At 39.2% G+C, this 24,998-nt stretch overlaps 1 protein-coding gene across 4 annotated transcripts in view; it reads left to right on the forward strand.

Annotated features, from left to right (window-relative positions):
• Nucleotides 1–3,523: 3,523 nt before the first annotated feature.
• Nucleotides 3,524–24,998, forward strand: part of acsf3 (acyl-CoA synthetase family member 3) — a 59,974-nt gene continuing 38,499 nt past the window's right edge. Inside the window, exon 1 of one of the 4 annotated variants that reach the window (XR_013971971.1) lies at nt 3,524–3,689. The gene's annotated coding sequence lies outside the window, so the exon portion shown is untranslated. The other 3 variants (XM_080885332.1, XM_080885333.1, XM_080885334.1) reach the window with 3 other exon arrangements.

The following is a 24,998-nucleotide window of genomic DNA, read 5'->3' on the forward strand; positions in this document are numbered from 1 at the left end:
CCGGGTCATTGCAGCAGATTTCAATGCAAGACACCCTACGAGACCACCCATCTCCCATGCTACAGTTAGCAAACTGCTTGCTAAGTTTCGTGAAACTGGTTCAGTGTTGGATTTGCCAAAATGTGGACGGAAGAAAACTGTCACTAATGAAGAAACATCAGTGGCTGTCCTAGCTTCATTCGTTAAAAGGGAGTTTTTCCTTCCCACTGTCGCCAAAGTTCTTGCTCATAGGGGTCATATGATTGTTGGGTTTTTCTCTGTATCTATGAAGCGCCTTGAGGCGGCTTTCGTTGTGATTTGGCGCTATATAAATCAAATTGAATTGAATTGAATTCAGCAAGAGCCCACAGTATAGCACTCACCGCATATCACTGGAGAGTGGCATTAGTCGAACATCCCTTCGGCGGATATTGGCTACTCACAAATGGCACCCTTACAAACTCCAGCTACTGCAGCATCTCAACGAGGATGACCCAGATCGGCACACAGAATTTGCAGAATGGGCAAAACACAAATTGGAGCAGGACCCTCAGTTCACGCAGAAGATTTTCTTCAGTGATGAGTTCTGTCATAAACGGTAGTAACCAGACCGAAAAGCAGTGCACATTTCGGTGCTTTTTTTTTCCTGAGCTGTACACTTTAGATTCTAGCCAATCATTTTACGTTTCCGAGGATAGTAGGCGGGTCCAGGTACGTACATTCTTTTAGAGCAGAGCTACAGATTAAAAATGCCCAAGGCGAAGCGGTCAAAAGTCTGGTTGTACTTCACAGCAAAATATGCAAACTCAGCAGCCTGCAACAAGTGCTTTAAGCTGATACTGTGATACTGTCAAAGGAAGTAACACCTCAAATCCGATGAAACACCTGGCGACACATAGCGTTTTTTTTAAAAGCCGAGAAATGCGCCGTATTTGATAGCTTGCTGCGAGACCTCACACTGTGCACATCTACTGCGGGTGTGGTGCCTGTTATCGGACCCGGAGTTTGCAACATCTCCCAAAAACCCGAAGAGGAGAGTCCTGGCCCCTAGCCCTGCCAGTGTAGCAGAAATGATGACGGATGATGATGGCAGCAGCAGCCGTTCTCTGCGTGAGTAGCTTAATGTTGTTCGTGTGTGATTTACGTTGAGTAGGCTAACCACGTTATTACATTAATGCATGTAAGGTGAACTAGCAAACATCATCATAGCTACATGCCGCCTTTCTTCTTGTTTGATGGCAGATACTCCCTTCACCCTGGCCAAATAGGCTAAAATGACCAAAGAAAAAGTGGAAAACAGTTAAACATGAGAGGTTTTTGGACAAAGTTTGTGTTTTTTCCATTGTTTAAGCACTGCTTCCAGCCAAGAATGATACCATATATGCCCCATAGCTGCAGAAAAGGCTAACATTGTTATCTTTTTACAAAAAAACAGCTGAACATGAGAGGTTTTTGGACCAATTTTGTGTTCTCCATTCTTTAAGCACCGGTTTGAGCACCGTTTAAGCACCGGCACCGTTTCAAAAGTACCGGTTTGGCACCGGTATCGGATAAAACCTAAACGATACCCATCCCTAGTCACCACCCATCTTGAGGAGTTTGCCCCCTCACATATACTAATGTGCACAAAAAGGACTTTAATATCACCAACCATTCCCATTTTATTACAGTGTATCCATATAAACGGTCCACCCTGTAAGAATTTATTTAAAAAAAATTGTCAGTGCATGTTAATTCACTTATATTGATCTCCTCCTTTACACTGCCATCATATTCATGCTTTTAGGCCCACAGTGTAATCAGCAGATCGCTTTGTATCCTACCACAGTCAGAACAGATGGTAGTCAGCACAGATTATACTTTCTTTTTTTTTAAATTTACTTTCTGGAAAATGGTAACCTAGTACCTAGGTTTTTTTATGTGGAAGTATTTTGCCTGTCACGGTTGTTGACACAGACACACATTTTCACACACTGCAAATATGGTACAATGGCAGCAGAAGCCTCAAGATGTTGTGGGAAATTGTGTTTCGTGCAGTGGGTAATGAATTCACAGTGAACAACCCGGCAACTGATCACAAAAATTGCAAGAAATGTTTATGATGACAGTCCTGAAATGCACAAGGAGATAACACTGAAAAGGAGACGCAAGTCTTGAATAACAACACATTATATCCTAAAGACCTCATTGTCCCATTAGAGCACTTAGCTCTCAGACTACAGGCTTACTTGTGGTTTCTAGAGTATTTAAAAGTAGAATGGGAGGCAGAGCCTCATCTGTGGAACCAGATTCCAGTTTGGATTTAGTAGACGGATACTCTCTCTACTTGTAAGATTTACCTTAAAACTTATAGTTAGGGCTGGATCAGGTGATGGTGACGCCTCTGCTCGTTACCCTGCAACTAGGTTCCTGGTGCTTCCCATGATGCACTGAACGTTTCTTCTTCACTCATCTTTTCTTTTAGACTCCATATATTTTTTACACCACTATTGCATTTAATTATTAATAATTAATTTAAAATTCTGGCTCTGGCTCTCTGGTGTCTTTTGTCCTGTCTTTCTCTGCTCTCTTCTCTTTTCTCTCACTCCCCATCAGCAGATGGCTGCCCCTCCCTGACCCTGTTTCTGCCTGAGGTTTCTTCCTGTTGAAAAGGAGTTTTTCCTTCCCACTGTCATCAATTGTTTGCTCACCGGGGGTCATCTGATTGTTAAGGTTTTCTCTATAATATTGAAGGGTACTTACTTTGCAATGTAAAGTGCCTTTGGCAAACAGTTGTTGTTGGCTTTTGAATTTTGTCTAAAATATGAAACATTATTCTTGTATTAAATTTTACCGACCATATGTTATGTGTGAATAGCTGTAACTGTTAAAATGAACTTTTCTCCAACTACAACGGTTGCCTATAAATTGTCTTTGAATAACCAATGTGTAAAAGACAGTACGGTATGGTGTTTTTTCATTCCTATGTCCCTTTTCTCAGAGCTTCATTTTCTACTTCTATTTTTACTTCTATGTTTCTACTAAAACCAGCTGAAAAACAAAATGTCTTTAATGTCAGCAAAACCCATTAACTACAACAGGGGCTTCAACACAAACACTACATATGCATTAAAAGCACACACACACACAGCTGTCATGCAGTATTGCAAGCAGAATATCGAAATTTGGTCCTGCAGCAACATCAACTTGCAGGGCTGATTATAAGTGTTGATTGGCTAGCTTGCCACTTGCCAACTCCTTTATCAGTTAATGTTAAACTACTGGAAGTTTGTGTAGGTTACCACCTAATTGTTCGGCAGCAGTGCTGGGGAGTAACAGAATACATGTACCAGCGTTACTTATTTAAAATACAAAATATGAGTAACTGTATTCTGTTACAGTTACCACTTAAATATTTGATAACTAAAATACAGTTACTTTGTTGAAACAAATGGATTACACAGTGATCTTTTTCTATTTCATATGTTAGGCTATCCCCTCTCTAATTTTGGTAATTCCACGCATTGCCAGTGGACCTGGAGCCAGCACAACAGAGCCAGCAGTGCACGGGCAGGAATGTATTTCTTACTTGGAAATTCCAACACCAATTTATATTTAAAGAAGAAAGGGATGGGCGAAATCTGACCGTGCAATGCAAACTCTGTTTGCCAGCAACCAAGCTGCTCTCAGCATCAAAAGACTCCACCTCCAACCTAAAGAAACATCTGGAAGTAAGTTCTTTTTAAAAACTAACATTAGCCTTCTGCAACTACCTTGTTTTAGTTGTGGTAGCTACCTGGGTTATGTGCCACTTCACTATCTTCAGTGCACTATTGCTGTGTGTTTTATTGCTATTAATGAAGGCTACTCTTCACCGAGCTAACATTGTTAGCTGGCGTTAGCTGAGGTTAGCTCATAGGCTGCAGACTGTTATACTTGATGGATAGCATTAGCAACCTGCTAGCTGCAAATAATCATGTTCAGTTCAGTAATAGTAATAAATCACACAGCAATAGTACATTCATGTAGTTGTGAAAAGCATGACAATATATTAAGTGTTCAGAATAAGTTACTCACATTGAGTAACGGAATAAGTAACCTTCCCAACACTGTTCACCAGTACACTATTCTGAGATCAGACAAATAACTTTGACAAATATTCACTAACACTTCAGCCTCTGAACTCACTAACACCGTCAAAACTCCAAGGTAAAATAATAGAAACTATTGCAAACAGGTGTTTCATTATGCTGAGCAACTTTCCATTTTCTCTGCGTTAATTTTGACATAAAAAGAATTGAGCCCCTAGAAGGTGGAGAAAACAAATGTGAAAATTACACCACCACTTGCATTAACAGTAAATTGACTGTTGGGAATATGTATTGTAAACACACTTTTTATTGGAGTTACTGTGCACCACAGCTGGTTTATTAAATGCTGAAAGATGCTGGTGATTTTTTCCTTGCTGGACAAAAACGTTTTCTCAGTTATAGTGTGTTACAACAGAGGTAAAGTGCTAACAGATGGAGATCTTAAAGCTGGTGCAGCCATCTAAGCACCTTTCGAATAGTGGGTCCATCACAGGCCACCAATCTGCCACCTGCCAATATTCACATTAAATGCACTGAAAGGGAAAATATTGTTATATACCCCAGTTTAAAAAAGAAAGAAAGAAAGAAAGAAAGAAAGAAAGAAAGAAAAGCTGGGACAGCATTTAAAATGTAAATCTCAATTGTGTCAGGCATGGTGAGGCTGGCAGGACAACTGACAGAGCCAGAGGGAAAATAAGATAAAAACAGCACAGAAAAGGTGAGGAGAAGTCGCAGGTGAGGAGGAAGGGATGGAGAGAGAGACATCAAGTGTGTGAAATTAGGAGAAAGGTAACTAGTGTATGTGTGTGAGAGGGTGCTAAGTAACCTTTTGTTTAATAATAAAATGTGGCAGAAATCATTCTTAGTCTCTGCTGACACTGAAAACATTTAGTGAAATTTGCTTTTCTGGACTTGAAAATGTGCAGATTAAATTAATTTAAAACTCTGGAATTATCATTTATTATCTTTGCAGTGATAAAAAAAAATGATATGGCATTTTATTTTATTTTTTATTAAAATGAGTAACACTGACCTGTCAGGTGTTGTTCCTGTGACAGCGATGAGGGAGATTTACCTTTTAATTTTCTTGTGATTTTGTTTGTTTGTTTTTTTACATAATGGGTTCTTGGTTTCTTTTGTTGGCTTTTCATTTCTAGCTGGCGACTATCGATTTTGCTGCTAAGAAATTACTTGAAAATATTTGTATTATTGTTGTATTGATCTCAGTTTTCTTCATAGTAACACCAAATATTCAGCTGAAAGGAGACAACAGAAATAAAGGAGAATAAAGGAGACAGACAGACAGAAGGACTCAGACATGCAGAAAGTTCTGTGTGATCATGTGATCATCTATCGTTGGTCAGCATGCTGGGTCAGACCCTTGCAGGATCACACCAGAAAGAGACGGCCCACCCTCCAGATGGCCTCAGTCCAACAGGTGGTCCCATAGTCGGGGTGGGGCTGAGAGGTCTGACATCTGCCATCCTAGGCTAACCCTTCACACACACACACACACACACACACACACACACACACACACACACACACGCTAGCACAGTTTGCAGCAACACATTTTCCTCACCGTTCAGCATATCTGCTGTGGTGAGATCTTGAGGCCTTGGGGCTCAGACTCTTGACTGTCTGTCTGTTTCCTCTACAAGATTTCACACTCATCTCACACATCTCCGCTCAGTGTGAGCTCGGTTCCATGGCTCAGGCTTCAAACAATGACAACTCATTAGCATGTATTGTGTGATATTAGATTGCCATGAAGAATGAATATAGATTCAGTGTGCAGGGGCTTTTGCTTTATTCTCATTTGCTGTAGCTGCGCTCTGTCAGAGCTCTACCAGTTACTTTAATGATCTTCATTAAATTGTAAATCATAAATAAAATATATATTATAAGAGGGGTGCTACACACATGATACAGCTGACTGGCACACAGTTTGTGTCACTGTGGAATATTTGTGATAAAAAAAAGTAACCCAGAGTCTCGCTGTGTGGATTTGTTGCCATATAAATTGCTGTTTTTGTTATATTTAGTTTTTTGTTTTTAATATTTATTTTCAGCATTCAGAATTCTGTATTAATTATTAAAACGTTTCTATAGTTTTTAAATGAACTTGAAAGTAATGGCTGTATGTTATCAGTTTTCAGGATGATTAATATTCCCAAACAGGTTGATTAGTCATTGCTAAATTAGGCGATTTTAATTCAGCATTAAAACTTTAATAAAGCTTCAGATTTGCCTACAGAGATTAACAATATTTAGCTACTTATTATCATACTTATGTGTAGTCTATTACTCTTTACAAGAGGTATTTTAACAGCTTAACAAATAAATAAATACTTAAATAACTAAATTTCCCCAGTAGCCTCCAAATTGCTAGTTATTGTTGGAAAGTAAAAAAAGTTGTTCATGTGTTATGATCTTGCAGTACATAGTAGGTTAGTACCAAAAAGAGTAGTAATTCTCTAGTAGTAATAAATAACTCTCAATAATGTGATAACTAACTAGGTAAATAATGTCCAAATAACCCCAAATTAAGTCTTTCTAACTATGTTCCCCATCCAAAAGTGCAGCTTTGCAGAAGCAATCTGAAACCTATTAACCTCCATTTTAGTAATAGTAAAGTCATCATAGCCCACTTTCTATTTATAAAATCTTCATTTTTGGTTACATCATTTAAAAAAAAAAAAGTCCAGTGCACATGTACTAGTTCCACTGAATGACAGACGAAGATTATCAGCACATGTATTTCACCAGAGATTTTAGTACTTTAAATATTTTCTTTTCTGAGGCTCACCTAATCGTTCACAATAGACTAAATCTAAGCAACGAATGCACTGTCTGCAGAAATCTTGTCTGCAGGACGATTATGGCAAAGAATCAAAAAGAAAATGTTGTCTAAGGATACAGAAAAGTCCAGAAAATGTCACATACTGTGAACTCAAGCTGTGAAAGTTCAGGTGAACTTGCTGCTTAGGTTGAATTATTCATCAGATGTTGCCATTCTTTTCTACCTTCAACTGACAGGTGTCTACAAGTACATATGGCATGTGTGCCTGGATACACACACATACAAGTAGAGCTGAAAGTGCTCCGGGCTGAGAACAGATGATTGGTTCCATGTCATGAGTGTGTGTGTTTGTGTGGGTGTGTGTGTTCACATTGTGGAGGTCTTGTTAGCACCACTAGTGCATGGCTAAATTAGTCTCTTCTATCCCATCTCACCTGCTCTCAGACCCTGCAGCTGTCACCATGCAATCCATCTATCTGTTGGGATATAACATATTACAGCTATTTTTTTTTTAAATGCAAATGTAGGTAAACATTGAAACATTGCAGTTAAAGTTAAAATACTTGTTAACATACTGTAACAGTGAGGTTTGTATAGATTATGTAAATTAAGGTTACTTAAATTATTTACCGTCACTTGTTTTTTGTTGTTTTGTTTTGTTCGTTTTTTTAGGCACTTTAGGTACGACGTTTTGTTTTCTTCTACTTCATATTAACATGAACATGCTCTATGCTACAGTGTTGTTGGGCTTGTTTGTGCTGTTGAAAAACTGATATACTTAATCATATTTTAAAAAGTAAATAAAGAAAATGGACGTGATCGATCATAGATTATTCATCATTGAAGCTGGTGCAATGTGGTGGCAACCACCAAGCAATGGGGTAATGAGGTCAAATACAATCATGTATAATTTTGCTTTTGTGGATAGAAAAGCAACGTTATTGCGGTGACATGAAAAAGACAAGATTGTTTTGCAGCATGTTATAGGTTTATAAATGCTAAAACCTTTAGCTCTTTGCGAGGTGGCTACAAGGGCCTGATATCCACTTACGAGGACATTATACTGCCACTGTCCTATCAAAATTTAAACGAATATCCTCATATGTGGCTCTCATTTTTCTTAGAAACAAAAATCAGGTAAAACAAAAAACAAAAAAAATCTGGTAATTCTTTGTTTTTGCATTCATCAGGTCCCAATCAGCCCAATTAGCAAAGAGAAATTAGAAATGCATGCCATGGAAGAGTTTGGGTCTTAGGAGGTTAAGGTACTGTGTTTTACAGTAACTATTACTCTATTTATTGTACTATATGTTTGATAGCTTTAATTCTGAGTCACTTTACAGATTAACTGAGTTAAGGTTTGTTTAACTTAATTAAACACCTGGCTTTGTGGGAAAAAAAAACGAAATTCCAAATCTGTCGGATCCGAAGATGCCGTGTATCGTATATGCACACCGAACGCAGTATCCTCAAAAAATGCACTGTAAAAAAAATCACGATGAGGTTGTCCTGATGTTTCTGAACAAGAAAAATAAGAAACAGAGATTCTGGATTCATGCAATTCTCAAGAGAACTCAGCAGCAGGGAGAATTTCATGAATTGATCTAGGGGTTGAAGTTTTATCACGTATTTCAGGATGTCAGTGGAACAGTTTGAACTTGCGTTGTTGTTGCGGAGTGAGCGCACATCGCACATCTGAGGAGGCAGAGAAATAATTTCAGAGCCGACTGACCAGCAGCACATGACTGTGTATTTGAGGTAAAATAGTATTTTACTATTTCCGTTATTATTGTATACTCAGTACCTTTCAAGGTATAGCACACTTGTTGCCAAGTGCAGCGGTCTGATTGGTCAGATCGATTTATTCGGATCCAAAAAAAATTGAACTTGGTTTGAAAAAAATCATGCAAATTCCTAAGAGTCCAAAAAAAATATTTTTAACGCACAAAATATTAGCATGGAGTCTACATGTCCAGGCCTTTAAATCTTATAAAATAATCCTACATGTCTTACATGTTAATGTATTAGCAATAAAAGAGGTTAGTAATTTAAAAAGTGTTTTTGTTGTTTCTCAATTCATATTAGGTTTGCAGGATTTTTACAGCCAGACACTGGAAGGTTAAGTAAGTAGCTACATCTGCTAATGTTGTTCAGACAGCTCTTACTGACAGTCAAGAATGATTCAAAGTAAACAAGTCAGTAAGCACATTTTAAATATGTTAATTGTATAAAGTAGGTCAAAGGAGAAACATTAATATCTATTCATGTTGTTACAGTCACGATAACAAATCATAACTTAATTTGTGACATCTATTTCATCTAACTCATTAGATTCTCAGTAGATGAGAAGAATTTTCCTGTGCTGGGTAACAACTGTCTCTGCTTCACAGTCCTGCTGTTTCTGACCTCAACAGCCCTTTTCTTTCTTTTCCTTGAAACATTAAATTGCTGTATCTTCTTGCTCAGGTCTTTAATGTCTCTTTTCCCTGTCATCTCTTTAAAAAGAAATGTTATGCCTGGCCATGGTTCTTCATCCCCTCCCCGTATTGTTCAATATTTGGAACAAAGAAAGAGCAAAGAAGAGCAAATGCACTGGAATGAAAGTATACAATAGACCACTGAAGTAAAAGGTTAAAAGGTCGCGTTGGTCATGACCTCTGTAGTCATTTAGTATCAATGTGGACTGTGCTGCCACCACCTCATATGCTTGTTATTGCTAGTGAGGTCATCTCTCCCTCTCCTGACATAGCAGCTTTACAACTTATGAGGAAAATGTTAGAATAGATATAGATGTTTAAATGTCTGAATGTAAAATGATGGTTTTTTGGCGACTTTTTGTATTTTGTGTTACTTTCTTTCTTAATGCCCAGGCAGGCTTGCTAATTGACATGGTGTGACCTCCCTCCAGTACACAAGCTGCCCCCCTAGAGTTTGCAGAGACCTTCACAATATTGCTTTTGAACAAGGTCCAATAAACAAACAATTACAAGAGAGGAAGATGTATCAGGCTGAATTGGTTCACGATGGCGAGGCGTTTAATTTCTGATTTCACAGTCCTTTGGAAGAGGGGACAGGGGGCCAAGCCAAACAGCAGTCACTTTCCCAGAGAAGCACACACACACTTCTCAGTCTGTTAAGCACACACACACAGTTATTTCCTTTCCCTACTGTTCTTGAACGGCCTGTAATTATGTCTCATGGCCTAATGTCATGGTTCCCCATTTTCAATTTTATGTATAGATGTAATGCGCCGCGGCCTGAGGAAAACATTCATCTCTATCTGTTTTTTTTTACATGCTGCTCATAACTGAATCGCATATTGAATAATTCAATTTGCAGCCATATATAATCACTACACATTGTGGAGAGTGACCACAGTTTCAATATTCACCTAATGGATTGATTCAGTTATAACAGTGGGCTGGAGTAAGTAGTTTTTCCTACTGGCTTGTCTGACCGCAGTGTAGCCATAAAGACCAACATTAAGCTACACACAGATCAATACGTACCACTGGAAAGGGGGAGATCGTGAGTAAGGCCATGATTAAGCCTTTCCTTGGAGAAAGTTTAAATGTTATTCCACTATAAGAAATCTTTTAACACATTTGCCTCTTGTGTGAGTTTCGTTAATGTTGTGTAACATTAGCTACACCGTCCCTGAATCGAATGTTTGCTACAGCAGTGGTCAAAACTCCCAAAGAGGTGACACAAAAAAGAAAACAAGGACAGCTACATTATTTACTAATATTTTCTTTTATTGAAATGCCAGATTTTTTTATTCCCTGGGTGTTCCAAAATGACCCTAACAAAACAGTTTGTCAAGAAACTTTTGACTGTGTGCAACTTACACCATCTGTTTAGACTTTAATGGGTTACATGCAAACCACAAATCTACAGCAAATTCATAATATATTAGCCACAAATGCTTATCATCTGTAAAGTGGTGGGAAAAAAACATTCACATCCCAGGCTACTTAAGAAAAAGTGGCAGCACCACAATGTACAAACAGTCCATTAAAAACTCTTGCTTTCAAACTTTATTTGACGAAAATTGAGGAAGCATTAGCTGTAAATTTAACTAATGTATTATAATGACTCATGTAAAAGACCAGTTCCTTTCATGTTGTTAAATATTAATGATTCTGAGTGTAAGCAGCATTGTAATGGTGTATTTCATCCACGTGCGGCCACATCTAAATAATGCACATCAGCCACTAGTGAGTAGCTGTCATTTTGTATCAAACCACTTTATAAAGGTAACAACTAAAAAAGAGGCTTTATGCACTCTTCTATAAAGTGCAGTGAAAAAGTCTTGAGTCATGCCTCATTTCTTCACATTTTCCTTCAAAGTAGCCAGATTTTCTTGTAAATTTTCAGTTCAGACCATTTTCAGAGGAACATTTTTTTAATTTGTTTAATTATTTAGCCACTTAACAATGGCCTGTGAATCATTCAAGCATGACAAACGCACCTTAACAAGTGTTGTGTCTACATATTACACAACAGCTGCACACTGTTGTGTTCTTACCTGAGAAACAACTTTCAATTGTATATTTCTCCACTTTGTTACTTGAAGCCTGTCCCGAAAAATAATTTGTTCCCCCGTTTTTAGTTGAATCTACAAAAAAGCTGCCGATGATGCAGTTTGATGCGCATGAAGTTGTTTTTACACCAACAAGGTGATTCTCAAAGAGTTATTAGCCAAAACTCTGGCACATCTCAGCATGGTATGCAATGTGTACTTAAAAATTTGAGGAAACTGGAGAACTGGAGGACAAAAGAAGAAGTGTCAGGCCTGAAAACTAATGAAGAGCACCTGAAAGTCATGTCCTTATGAAAAAGAAAGAATCCAGCAAAGACCTGACAAAAGACTCGCCCTTCAGTTGATCTATCAGCTCACTGAAGTCTCATCTGAAATGGTCTCAGTGGAAGGGTGGCTGTCAAGAAGTACTGGGTTGGCTTCCCTGGAGTCCGGACCTCAACATTATTGAAGCAATGTGACATCATCTTGACAGAGAACAGGACAGAAAGGAAGCCAACATCCAAAGAAGAGCTTTGAATGTCCTTCAAGAACCCTGGAGAACTATTCCTGAAGACTGCTTAAAGAAATGATGAGCGAGTTCAGACTGTGTTGAAGGATAAAGGTACCAAAAAGGTACCATACCAAATATTGACTTTTAAGCTTGCTAGAACTGGTTCTTGTCCTACATTCTGCATTTCCATGTTTGTACATGTTTCAATAAGTCATTGCATTTATTTCGGATTTTGTTAACAACATGTAAGGAAATTAGGGGTGTCACTCATGTAATTTTAAAAACATAGGATTTAATTTTAATAGCAGTATTCAAACTTTGCTAAATAACAGAATGTGTGTAACTTATAGACTTATGAGTCCCCTGATTTTTGTCTCTTCCTAGACAAACGCACACACAAACACACATAGACTTGCCTTCCCCAATTATTTCTGCAGTATTGTTCTCAGTGGCTTTGTGCGTGTCATTCAACTCCCCCCCTCTCCACAATACATCTGCCAGTCCTGATCCATTGTCCAGAAGCGTGCCACACAAACAGGCCTCAATTAAGCAAGCTGTGCCGCCTTTCTGTAGCAACATGATTGTTTTGATCTCATCTCCATTGCAGCACCTGTCTCGGACATGTTGGAGTCCTTTGATGGGCCGTAACTTAACCCCTGTTCAAATCAAACGGGGTTAAAAATAGCACGTGCCACGCAGGTCACATTCAGCTAATGACTTGCACAGCTGATATCTCTTTACTGTACAAATTATTACTGAAATAATACTAGCACCATTTTTTTATTGACATCATCATACATGTCTGTTTGCACATATAAATTACTGCTGGTTTCAGGGCGCCTAATGAAAGCTATCATGTTATGGTCATTAGGGCTGCCACGATTTGTCGACCAGTCACGATTACGTCGACTATCAAAATCGTCGACGACTGATTTAATAGTCGACGTGTCGTTTGAAGCTTTGTAAGATCGCAAAAGACGCAGGAATAATAGCAGGATTTAAGAGTGTAATAACGGACTGAAACAGAAGATGGCAGCACAGCATGTACAAGGATGCCAGCTGCCGTTAAACCCCGAAGAAGAAGAAGCAGCTGTGTCCCAGAATTCATAGCGCGGCCCAGCTTAGTTTCCAACAATGGCGGTAGCTAGTTAGTTTTAATGTTACTCTTATTATTCTTTCTGGGTCACAAAATAAACGTTTAACATATTTTCAGGCGAGAATGTAGCTGTGTAAACCTCAAATATCGGCTCAGTTTATCAGGACACCACATATTTTCAAAAGCGCTCCGACGTTTTCGGAGACGTCTGTTACCCACTAGCTCGATAGCTAGCCGGGGGCTAGGTCACTAGCGCCGTGAGAACACCGGACTCCCGGCAAATTGTTTTCAAACCCACCGCCGTCTTTCGCGACTCAGGTTAAATATATATGAGTCACTTAGATAAATTAAAAATGTTGTTGTTTGGCTTTTTTTTTTTTTTTTTTTTTGTATTTTATTTGTTCCTGAGTAAATCGGTTTGGCTGAGATTAAAGTTATAGTTTTTACACAGCTGAATAAACGTCAAGCAGACAGCTGATTATCAGAAGTGGTGAGATGCTGGAGAATATACCCCGGTGTCCTGTTATATTTTAGATAGCAAGGAGTTTATTAAACTTTACCGAAACAATCTGCAAATTTCATTAAAATTGAATAAACTATCATCTTGTCTTTATTTTTAGTTAGCACCTTAAAAGCTTAAAGCTGTAAGCTAATGATAGTTATATAAGAGCAGATGCTGCTGGTGCAATAAGCTGTAGTTTTACGTCCAGTGATGGTTGCTGCATTTTATTTTTGAAGGACTTTTTGTTTATTTTGGATGATGATGATGATCTGATTAGTCGACTAATCGCATAAATAATCGGTGACTAGTCGACTATCAAAATAATCGTTTGTGGCAGCCCTAATGGTCATACTCGATGTCCAATAGCTAATACCAGGCTAAAAATAATTATCACATAAGCCAGTCAATGTCCACAGCTTTAAAACAGAACCTTTAAGTAATCTGACCTCATTCCACTGTTATTCATCATCTAATCAATCATTACTGCCATTTTAAACATTTGCCAGACAAGAAATGCGGGGACTGGCGAATAGAAGACTGGGAGTAGCTAATTTACCTTAGTTCAGTTCTTTTGTGGCAAATGATAGAGTCTGTGTACTGTTAGCATGTGTAATTTCAGCTACTAGACAGCAGGGAACCTGGAATTAATTTTATGGTGTCAAAGCTGTTTAAATAACATGGTTTAGTGTCATGGCTTTTTAAGGATGTGTGGCTGACCTGTAGTAATGTTCTCTTTTATCAGTACTTTAAGGACACTTTATGTCTTTATTAGAGAGCCTCCAGAAGAGACATGACAGGAAAGGATGGGGGAAAAAGGACTCAAACCAGAAGAAAATTACAATTCATGGTCATTGCTTTACACCTCAGAGGAACCCGTTTCTCTGTAGATCTTAACAGAGGTAGATTTACTCTTTATTTGTGTTCATTAAATTGGCCTGTAAATGTGTCAAGTCCCAGAAAAGTACATCTACTTCAGGCGCCTATTGTATGACCTGTGTTTAACAAGTGTTATAATGAAATTCAGTGTAGAAGAAGAGAAAAGATTGCTGACGACTGATATCATGTTCTGTTTTTTGCTGACAAAGCAAAAGAGGATTTTAAATATCAGCAATATTTAAATCACAATATACCAAAACACAATTAATTCAAGAAACTCGTACCACTACAGTTAAACAACCTCCTCTCTTCTTTATGCCATGTGAACATCTATAAGTTTTATTTATATAACAACTTTTCGAGGCACCTTTCAAAGACAGACGTGATGAAACAGACTGTAATAAAAGTTTCAAAATTATACATCATAGGGAGGGGGAAACTAGCAGCACAAGCAATAAATAGACACATTTAAAATTAAAAACAAATAAATTAAAAGCAACATGAAATAATTCAAAATAATCAGTAAGAAGAGATGATGAAACATAACAGGAGACAACATAAAAGTAGCTTAAACTGGAAAATCGACTTTTAAAAATACGTCTTTTGGAGAGATATAAAAGATCATGGGGAACTTGTCGATCTGATCTCCCCGGGGAGCTCGTTTCAGAGAGTGGGTTCCATAACAGAGAAGGCCGCTCACCCTTGATACTAACTGTCACCTGAATTATTTACCGGCCTAAACAGGACCATGCTATGTTACTTCGGGTTAATACATTTTCATTTTTTCTAAATGAATATTTGCACGTTTCCAACTCAGAAGGCAGAAAGTGGATGGAGTGATTATATAGACTGTAATAAAATACTGTCCTAAAATCCAGGAAAGTATGCTGCAGCTCAAGGTTAAACTTTCACGAACACACGAAGCAATAAGAGCTGCACTTCAGTTATTTCATGCTGGTATGTAAACCAGTTTCTAACCTGCACTTTGTTTTATTAATATGTATGTTTCCAACACTCAAAGGTCTGTACCTGAATGATCAAAATAGTCTTTTTAAGCTGTAAAATGTCCACATTTTGATTTTGTTTGTAAACTCATTCAGGTAATTAAACCATACCTGAGTCTAGTTATTGCAAACCAGCATTTTAACATAAAAACATATGGAAATAAAAGCAAGAGAAAGAACAGACAGTAAACTAACTGAAACTGCTGTTTAAGTACAGTGGATCAAATGGCAGCTTGTGAGCATTTAATGCAAATTTCATGCAAAGCCACCCTGAAATACAGAAACACACAAATATAGAAATTATAGCAGCATCTCGGTGAAACAGAAGCCACTACGTATTTCTCATATGATTACATGAAAGAAGTGCGAACACAAAATCAAATCTGTGTCAAAGTCAAGTCAAAGTCAAAGTCAGCTTTATTGTCAATTCTGCCACATGTACAGGACATACAGAGAATAGAAACTACGTTACTCTCAATCCCTAGATGTGTGTGTGTTTGTTTTTTATGTGTCAACATCTTCTGATGTGCATTTCATATATGCCTGCATAGATGGAGCACAAGTAAATATTATCTTGTGTACAAAAAGATACTGTTAATCTGTTCTCAAACTTCATGGTTTAAAAGAACCGCAGCTAATTAACCGCACACCAGAACAGGAATACATTTTAATATTGATCCCCTTATGTCTCTGGTGCTTTGTCTGTGTGCATACGTGTGTGTGTGTGTGTGTGTGTGTGTGTGTGTGTGTGTGTGTGTGTGTGTGTGTGTGTGTGTGTGTGTGTGTGCGCGCGTGTGTATGCATGTGTGTGTATGTGAGTGAGTGCAGGCAAGAGTATGATTATGAATATTTTAAGAGCACATTTAACATGGCGAAGCCGGAGCAGGCTCGGTGAGGGATTTGCGCCTACTCTTCAGCTAATGACCCCAGGCGCTTCCAGCAAAGCTTCTTCATATTTTAAAGAAAGTCGATAGAGCTGCAGCCCAGTCAGCAGCATTAAGATTCATACAGACGCCACAGGGACCCTGAAAAAATTAATAACACGCGTGTCTAACAATCCTTCCTGCGATTTAGTGGAGCACCCAAGCTCTCTGCCTAAAATGCAAAGTAGTAATGAACACACAGATAAGATAAATTCTGAACACGCGTCCCCTACCCCTCAAGTCATTGCACAAACGCACTCTTACACCCACTCTTTCCTGCATCCCCTTTCAACAAACACACCCACCGCCACTTCTGACCAAAGGTATCCAAACACTCTTTCCACCGTGCTGCACTCTGTGATTTTACCATCTGTATTTCATCTGTCTCACCTTCACTCAGAAAGAGGAGAAAGCACAAATCCATTGGTTTTAAGAGACCCTGTGTGTCACAACTGAACTCTCTCAAGCTATAATGAATTTTCAAGACTTCTCATCTGCAGATGTGCAGAGGCATTGACAGGTGCTCTCACTTTAAGGTTAGTCATTGTCTAGACTCCATCTCAGCAGCTCTTTACCCCTAGAAGTGTTTGCTGTGCTGCTGGTAGCCCTTTTTATCATCCAGCAAGATAGAGACACACACATGTAGTGTGTTTCTACAGAACCTACTCCTTTTTTATTGTAAAATTGTAAAAATTGTACAAATAAAAATTCTGGTTGACATTAGATTTTTGGTGGGCTCACCATATAGTTTTCTTAATTTTTACCCTGCTTTGTTTTGTTTTTGTAAGTGTAAAAAAAAAAAGTAAAGGCAAGTATATAAAGTAAATAACTAAAATAAAAGAAATCTGAAGGCGTTGATTATTTCCACAGGTATCAGAAACAGACTTCAACAAAAGCTAATGAGGCTGCCCTGCGTGGATCTCTTTCTTCTGTATGTATCGTGTCAGTTATTTCTTTTCTTTCTCATAAAGATTGTAACAAAAACAAGTAGACTTTTCAAAGACAAACAGTTACAGAGCACTGAACACAAAAAGACTAAAATAAATAACAACATTAAGTGCTATAACAGCTAATAAAAGGAGACGCTAAGACACAATGACATAAATAAAAGGAACATTATACTTTGTAAAAGAGTACATTTGTTGTTTTAAATCATTTTCCCCTGAGTAAACTCCATAAAATTAACAACAAAATAAAAATCTTCACATTTACTTTGGTTAAAAGAAATAAAACAAATTTAGTCATTGAGATAAACTAACTCAATATCTCACATTTGCAGTCTCTGTGTAGACTTCAAGTTGAAAAATCTATTGAATGCACATAAATGGGCTGAGTTTCAGGACTACCAGTAGGTGAGGTGTTGCACTGCAGTGGGTTTCCCTAAGAGTCAGGACACACAGTACAGCGGCAGGCTCTGCCCTCCCTGGGAGGCTAGACAGCATATGGCACTGTCTCCCAGAGAACAACACACCACCCGAGCATCCTGGCAGCCTCCGTGTGTGCGTTTCTCCCTGTGTCTATGTTATGTGTGTAGGGCAAGTGAGGGTGTGTGTAGCTGCTTATGCTGTGCTATGGGCATGTTTGTAGGAGATGGAGCAAGACAGATGGCTGCCAAGTAGAAAAATAAATTCAAAGAAACCCTATTGGAAAGCATGTATTGGAAATCTTTCTCTTGCGCAGTCACTTAAACCACACAGATATCAACATGGCAAACATTTTACAGACTTTGGGAAACAATGTGAACAGCCACCTCCTGGTGTGAACTCTACTTTTATCCAAGTTTCCTTATCAGCATGTTTCTAATCAAAAAGGTGACTGAAGAGAAAATGATTTCAGTTTACATCTGGTTGTAATACAGCACAACAGCATGTTACGCTTGTTTGAATGAGACGATTTAACACTTTGAATGTTTGCAGGCAGCGTAATGTTGACGATGCAGGACAGAGGGAGTGAGGTGAATGAGAAAGCCAGGCCGAGGCCCTGATTGTCCGTCTAGCAGAATAGTTTCCATTTCCATATGAGAGAGTTAAAAGGGAAAGAGGAGAATCAATAAGGCATTAGTGGAAAGCTATCAAAAAATTCTTGAGCAGTCTAAAGCCTATTACAGCCAGTAGGTCAGGAAGTTAGATAAAATTTATTTAGAGGGTGAGTAAGCTTAAGACTACAGTTAAATCAACTTTATTCTGTCCACTTGACCGCACCGTCTCCCTCGGTTATTCAGAGAACGTGTAAATTCCAGTTTCGGGCATTTTTATGTTCCCTTTTCTGTTCTACAGTGTTCACCCCCCGGATGGAGCTCGATATTTTGAGTGAGAACATCTATGCAGACAAACATATCTGCTCTCCATGAGGCATGAGTCCAAGTTGTGGTGCCAAACCACACAATGCACATCCACCGCACACAGCCACTTTAAATCCTCTGGTGGAGATATCACTCTCTAAGGCCATGATGAGAGGCTCATATAAGCAGCTCATCAGCAGCCTGTTTGCCCATATGTGCCTCACACCCCTTAGTCCCCAGTGAGTCCTGGCTCTGTGCAATGAAACCATCTCATCTGCCAACATGGACAACTTGAAGGAAAAAAACAATCCCTCTTCTACTTGGGTAATTTAAGGGCAACTTAAATGGCTAATGTTATAATCTGCATAGATAATGAAGTCAGTCCACCAAGTCAAGGGCCCACTCCAGAAGAAACAGAAACAGAAGAAATATAAAAGGTGCACATAGGGGTGGGCGGTATAAACGGTATACGGTAGAAACGATATAAATTTTATACCGCTCTACCACGATAGCGTATGTTGATGGTGTCATTAAGCTGCGCCTGTTTTGGTCGAAAGCATTGCAGCGGCTACAAACAACATCATCTGCAAATTATGCTGGGCGACAGTAATAGCAAAGAGACGAAGCACTTTTGGAAAATGAGGAAAGCCGAAACCTGAGCTTCCTCCACTTCCCTACCCCTCATCAAAGCATGTGCTAGATTTCGATGTCTCATTATGGAAATTTGTGAGTTTTGTTTTTTGTTTTTTTTTTTCATTAATGCTGAATTCTCTCGCAGCTGCTCTATTCCCATGCTGTTGCAGTATAATAATGACTAACCTTGTATTGTGGATGGATTATCTCAGTTGTTTTCCTGACTGAAGTTCGGTCCGTTTACAGCATCCTGCCATGTGATTGCATTTGCCCCTAACCACCAGAAACTCTCACATTAACTTTCATCAAGTGGAAAAAAGTTAGCGCTCATCCTCCAGCTTCACTGTGTTAATGTTATGCTAACATAGCTGTGTAGCTAGCGATCGCGCAGCATCATTATATACCAGCTAGCCCAACTTCAGTAACCCTACAAAAGTCACTGCTGTTTAGTTTTCTGTCTTCATTTATGTTGGAAGTGATAGCAGAGCTGTACGTTTGAATTTTTCAGAAATCTCTCAGTCAGAACATGCAATATATATTTAGGTGGAAACTAGTGAGCTAACTTCTTGCTAACTTCTAACTTTGTTAAATGTAATAAATTCTGTTTTCATGGATGCCTGGATGTTAAACTTAATTGTTACACCTGGTAAAGCAGCAACGTTAATCATTTTATTAAAGAATTTAGGACCCAGATTACTCCGCGAGGCTCCTGACAGCCGTAATGCTCCGACAATCCATCAAGCGGTGCGGCTTCATAGCTTACCAAAGTCGAACTAAAACATTTTTTGACAGATTTCTGTGCGCTGTGTAGCACATAAAATCGGTTCGAGGTCAGTAAGCACAACCAGAATTCATACATAAGGCACACTGTCGATTTTTGAGAAAATGAAAGGATTTTAAGTGTGCCTTACAGTGTGTAAAATACATTATACAGAAGAAAAAAATATATCGCGATATATATCGTTACCGCACATGCTTCAAATTATACCGTGATATGGATTTTAGGCCATATTGCCCAGCCCTAGGTGCACATTCAATAAAAATTAGTTAATGAGACAGATGCAGACTCAGGATGACAAACTGAGGCCAGTATAGAAAAGAAGGAGGCACAAATTAATTTCACGTCATCAGATAATCAAATCTGATGAAACACGTCTGACTCAGGGGAGGAAAAGAAGCAGAAGAAGCAGTGATGACATATGCTATGGGAAGCAGACAGACAGGAGAGCAGGGTCCAGTGTCATATCTGCAGTGTGTCTGCAGGTCCCGCGCGGCGATGGTTCGCTTATCCCCCTGCCACCACACATATGTTTGGGACATGGAACAGTTGGATGTGGCCGAGGGCAAAAATGGGTCAGACTGACACAGATGGAGAAAAAAACTCCCACTGGGTCACTGTCAGATGACTAACACCCACAGAAAAAAAAGTGAGAGAGTGTGTGTGTGTGTGTGTGTGTGTGTGTGTGTGTGTGTGTGTGTGTGTGTGTGTGTGTGTGTGTGTGTGTGTGTGTGTTCTAGTGAGTGATTTATTCAACTTTTGACAGATTTTAACAGCTTGCCAACAACGTTGCTCTCGAAACAAGGATGAAAAAATACTAACACAACAAGTTTTGAATTCAAATTGGGTCAGGCAGTTCTCGAGTAGCCGAGAGAAGAACATGAACTCTGCAGAAAGCGAGGGGATAGCAAGAATTCCTCGTGTTTCATTTGGCCTTTTGCCGTCTTAATGTCTCTTCCCTTCTCTGCCTGCCTTCACTTTACCTAATGTATAAACATAAACAAAAAATATGTGATCGATAACTTGACTGGGTGCCCATAATGTCATTAAAACTCAACAAGGCTCGTTGTAAACACAATGTAATTTTTTCATCTTCTTCTTCTTTTTGGATCACTACTAACAGCCTTGGATGGAAGAAGAGCTGACATTTGGGATAAACTGAAACATTTGGGTTTTTGCCACGAGGTGTTCAGCGCAAGAAAAATCAATTGAGAGTTCAGGAAATCCCCCAAACCTTTCTGGAATGATGGAGAAGAGCTGGCATTAAATGCAGCTCAGCTATGAAACAGCAGACGATATGATTTGTGACAAGAGTTTAAAAAAAAACTACAGAGCTTTAAACAAATTAACATCAGGGAATACTGTCTATCGGCTTTATGATCACATCTCCCAAAGATTTCCACTTCCATTTGGAGGTAATCTTCCTAACCTTTGCCATCAATCCATGATGTCACAGCTGAAATGAATTCAAAAAACCTCAGATAAATGCCCTCAGTTGTCAAAACCTCCATTAGAACTGGAATGTAAGGCGGTAATTGTAGAGTTGAAAGGTCCATTTGTTCATTATCAAAATGGTAGTGAGATTCCTTTCAGAGTAATCCTTGGCTTTTCGATTTGCCTATTCAACGCTATTTCCCAACACAATAAGACATGCTGATTCCGCTGTATGAAGATCCCTAAGCTCAAATTCCTATGTCCTTCAGAAAGCTGTGTCACTGCCTCTTAAATGTGTCTTTTTCTCAATTTGGTTTTTCTTATTTTGAAGCTTTCAAATCTGTTTTTGTCAAGCAAAAGCTTCCAGTTGCATCTGCTGCTTCTATCACAAGCCTTTAACTTTCCCTTAAAGTGAACCGCACCATCGCGCAAGGACACCCATGTCCCTTTGCGCAGGACACAAGCAACGTCGTCAACCGTGCATTAGCATGTGGGTGGCATGTGCTCCGTGAGGCAGTCATATGTTTACATCCAATCTCTTGGATGAAAGTCAAGTTTGCAGCTGCAGCCTCGGAATAATTCATCGCTCGCCTTTTTTACCCAGGAGGAGCCACAGGTAGTTGATGAAGTGGCAGTGCCAAGACTCCCAACTGGCGAAGACGAAGCGCAGCTGCCAGGAGTCAGCGTGGCCAGATGCCGCTGCTGATGTACCATGTGTTCCAAGCAGGGCAACAGTGTGTTTGTGTGTGAGCTGGGGTGGGAGGGGAAAGAACGGCACGCTTGCCAAGACATTCTCACATTGATGCCAACCTGACACATGCCTGGGTACTCCCCACGGTTTGTGTTACCATCTCAGCCACTCTCACAGATCTGTGGGGGGTCCCCTCTTTTCTCTTTTCCTCTGATGCCGTCCCTTGCCAAGATGAGAGTTGGCGCCTGCTTGCGGCCATCCTGCCCATCAGTGGCGAGATCCTTTAAGGTGTTCTTTTTTGAATGGCGCGCTGGCAGGAGGCCACCACAGCAGAATGCCAGCCTCTGCTTACTATATACTGCATCTAACCCTCGTTTTTCGCAATGTAGCCAAAACCGTAACTCCTTGCGATAGCCGTGTCTCGTCCTTACATGACAAGCGTGTCTTTATTATCCTCCCCTGTTCATCCATCCCTGCATGTCACAAGTAGCTGTAAATAAATCTCTGGCTCAGATTCCCGTCCCCACATAACACACGTCGAAGACATGGCCAACTTCCAGGAAACAAATCCAAAAACACGGGTCTTCTGCGCCTTATTTCGTTACATCAGAGATGACATTCGGTCATTTTTGAGTTGAATCCTTCGAAAATCTGGCAGCGCCATCTGCGTCAGAAAAACACTGAAGACTCCAAATTCCCTACAAATAAAGGATTCTCTGGAAATTACATAGTTGCTGGGGTAGCATAGCATTCCCTTCAATAGCATTTTCCCTGCGAATGGGAACGAGTGGTCTTTGCCACTATTCCTGAGAGTGGAGGGGAGCACTGAGAAACAAAGGCTCCAGTTTTTAGGAACATGCCATCCTCGTTTGCAGTGTAGGGGGTTTGGGGAGGGAAGTGAAAACTTTTTGAACGTGTGCCATGTCTGTACCATTCTCTTATCTGAGGCCCGCGACTGCCAGCTGGCGGCTGAATGTGCCCACTTGCACTGTGATGATGAAGCCAGCCAAGCTAGTTGGCACACTGCGTGGTGGGACTGGCACGTGATCTAAAACACAGCACTGTGTGGAGCGGCTGCGTATACGTCCCGCTCTCCCCTCCCGTGTCCTCCTCTCTGGCGAGCAGCTTCTCCACTGGATCTGCAGGTCCTCAGTAAAGTGGGTGGAGGTTGTGCCAACAACTGCCAAGCTGAGTTAATAACCACGGGATGACAGAAAAACACAGCTCATGCTAGTTTGTTTATAATTAAGGATTTAGTTATCTGAAACTATATTTTTGTTGGCCTGATATTTAACTCATTTCTTATTATTGTTTTGCCCCTTTAATCATCAAAATAGGAAAATTAATTGAGTTTTAAAGCAGCAGTACAGTGATAGGCAGAGACAAGATCATAGGTTTTGCGTTGCTATATCCAGACATGCTTTGAATGTGTGATTGTCATTTTATTTTATGTAAGTTTTTATTTTGTAGACTAATAAAGTAAGATCATTAAAAATCATTTAAAACATTGTTCAAGGGTTATTAAAGCTGCGTATTTAAAGTGTCAACCACCCTGCAGAAACTGGCTTTGTGCTGTGTACTTACGAGACGGGAACTGTTTAAACCACTATTGTTTCAAACCGGACGCTTAATGTTGTGGCACTGTCCTTCACTCCAAGAAATGCCGACTATTATTGTAGGTAAGGTGAAAGTGAAATAGTTAACAGAGAAAGGTGTAGACAGTGAAACTGGGTGTTATTTTACGAGATATCGTTGTGTTTGTAGCCGTCAAACGCGGAGGTGTACCGTTCATGTCATGGCTGATGTCCGGTCACCTGTCCTCGCTGAATAAAGTGAAAGTCAGAGACGGTCAGAGTCACCTGGACTGAGCACAGTGGCGTTAAGATGAAGAGGTTATTTCGGTCGGTGGTCATCCTCGTCATTGTCCGTCCTCCTGTAACTTCACGGTGTTGCTGTTTAAAGCTGTTTAAGTCGACAAGTGACTGAATGATGTTAATGCTATTAAAGAGTCACGATGTTGTTAATCATTGATTAAAATAATAATTTAAATAATAATTTACAATAATAGCGCAATATATGTTAAGTAACTACTATAACAGTGAAAGCTTAACTGACCGATTTTTAGAATTTTAGAAAAATCCCCAGCCTGGAGAAGTCATTTCTGTTGAAGTCAGGGGCATTTTCAAGCTTTTTCTTTCTATCAGTTGGAGCCATTTCAAATAGATGCATCTAGAGAATTCCTTGAGTAATTTTAAGTATTCGGGTAAATATCCGCTACTGTGACGGGAAATCTGTAGCAAAGGTCAATATAAAACACCCAGGCCTTGAAATTGGGAACACTGATTTCCACATATGAGGTGTACTCTGTACCATGAAACTATTCAAATCATAATTTCTTAAAGATCAAATCAAAATCAGTTCTTTATGCTAATATGTCATTATTGTTGATGAATTCTCAACCATAGTTTTATAGAAAAAAATATTTTTATTTTTAATTCCAGTTGTAGTTGTTATTTATTTGCATTCCTTAAAAGAAAAAAGTCGTTTTAGTGTGTGAATGTTCCATAATTTCTCTGACTTGGCTCATAGGAAAACATGAATTGGTTTTGTATTGCCTGTTTAATAATAATATATTTTTCGTCATGTTTTCTTGTTTTTATGACAAAAAACCAAGTTATTGTGATATTCCAAAAATATAAAACCACCTAAAAAAATCTAGAAAGGCTTTTGTCTTGTAGTCTAAAACTTGTGGTGGTGTTCAGCCCCCCTTCCCATAAATAATTTTTAGAAAGAGTCATATGTTTAGTTTAACATTAGTTTAATTCATATGTTCAGGCAGCATTCATGATCCCAGAGTGTATATTCTTGTAGTTTAAAGTATTTGGTCAGCTGACA

Source organism: Rhamphochromis sp. 'chilingali' (genome assembly GCF_963969265.1).
Source record: "Rhamphochromis sp. 'chilingali' genome assembly, chromosome: 6".
NCBI classification, from domain to species: Eukaryota; Metazoa; Chordata; class Actinopteri; order Cichliformes; family Cichlidae; genus Rhamphochromis; species Rhamphochromis sp. 'chilingali'.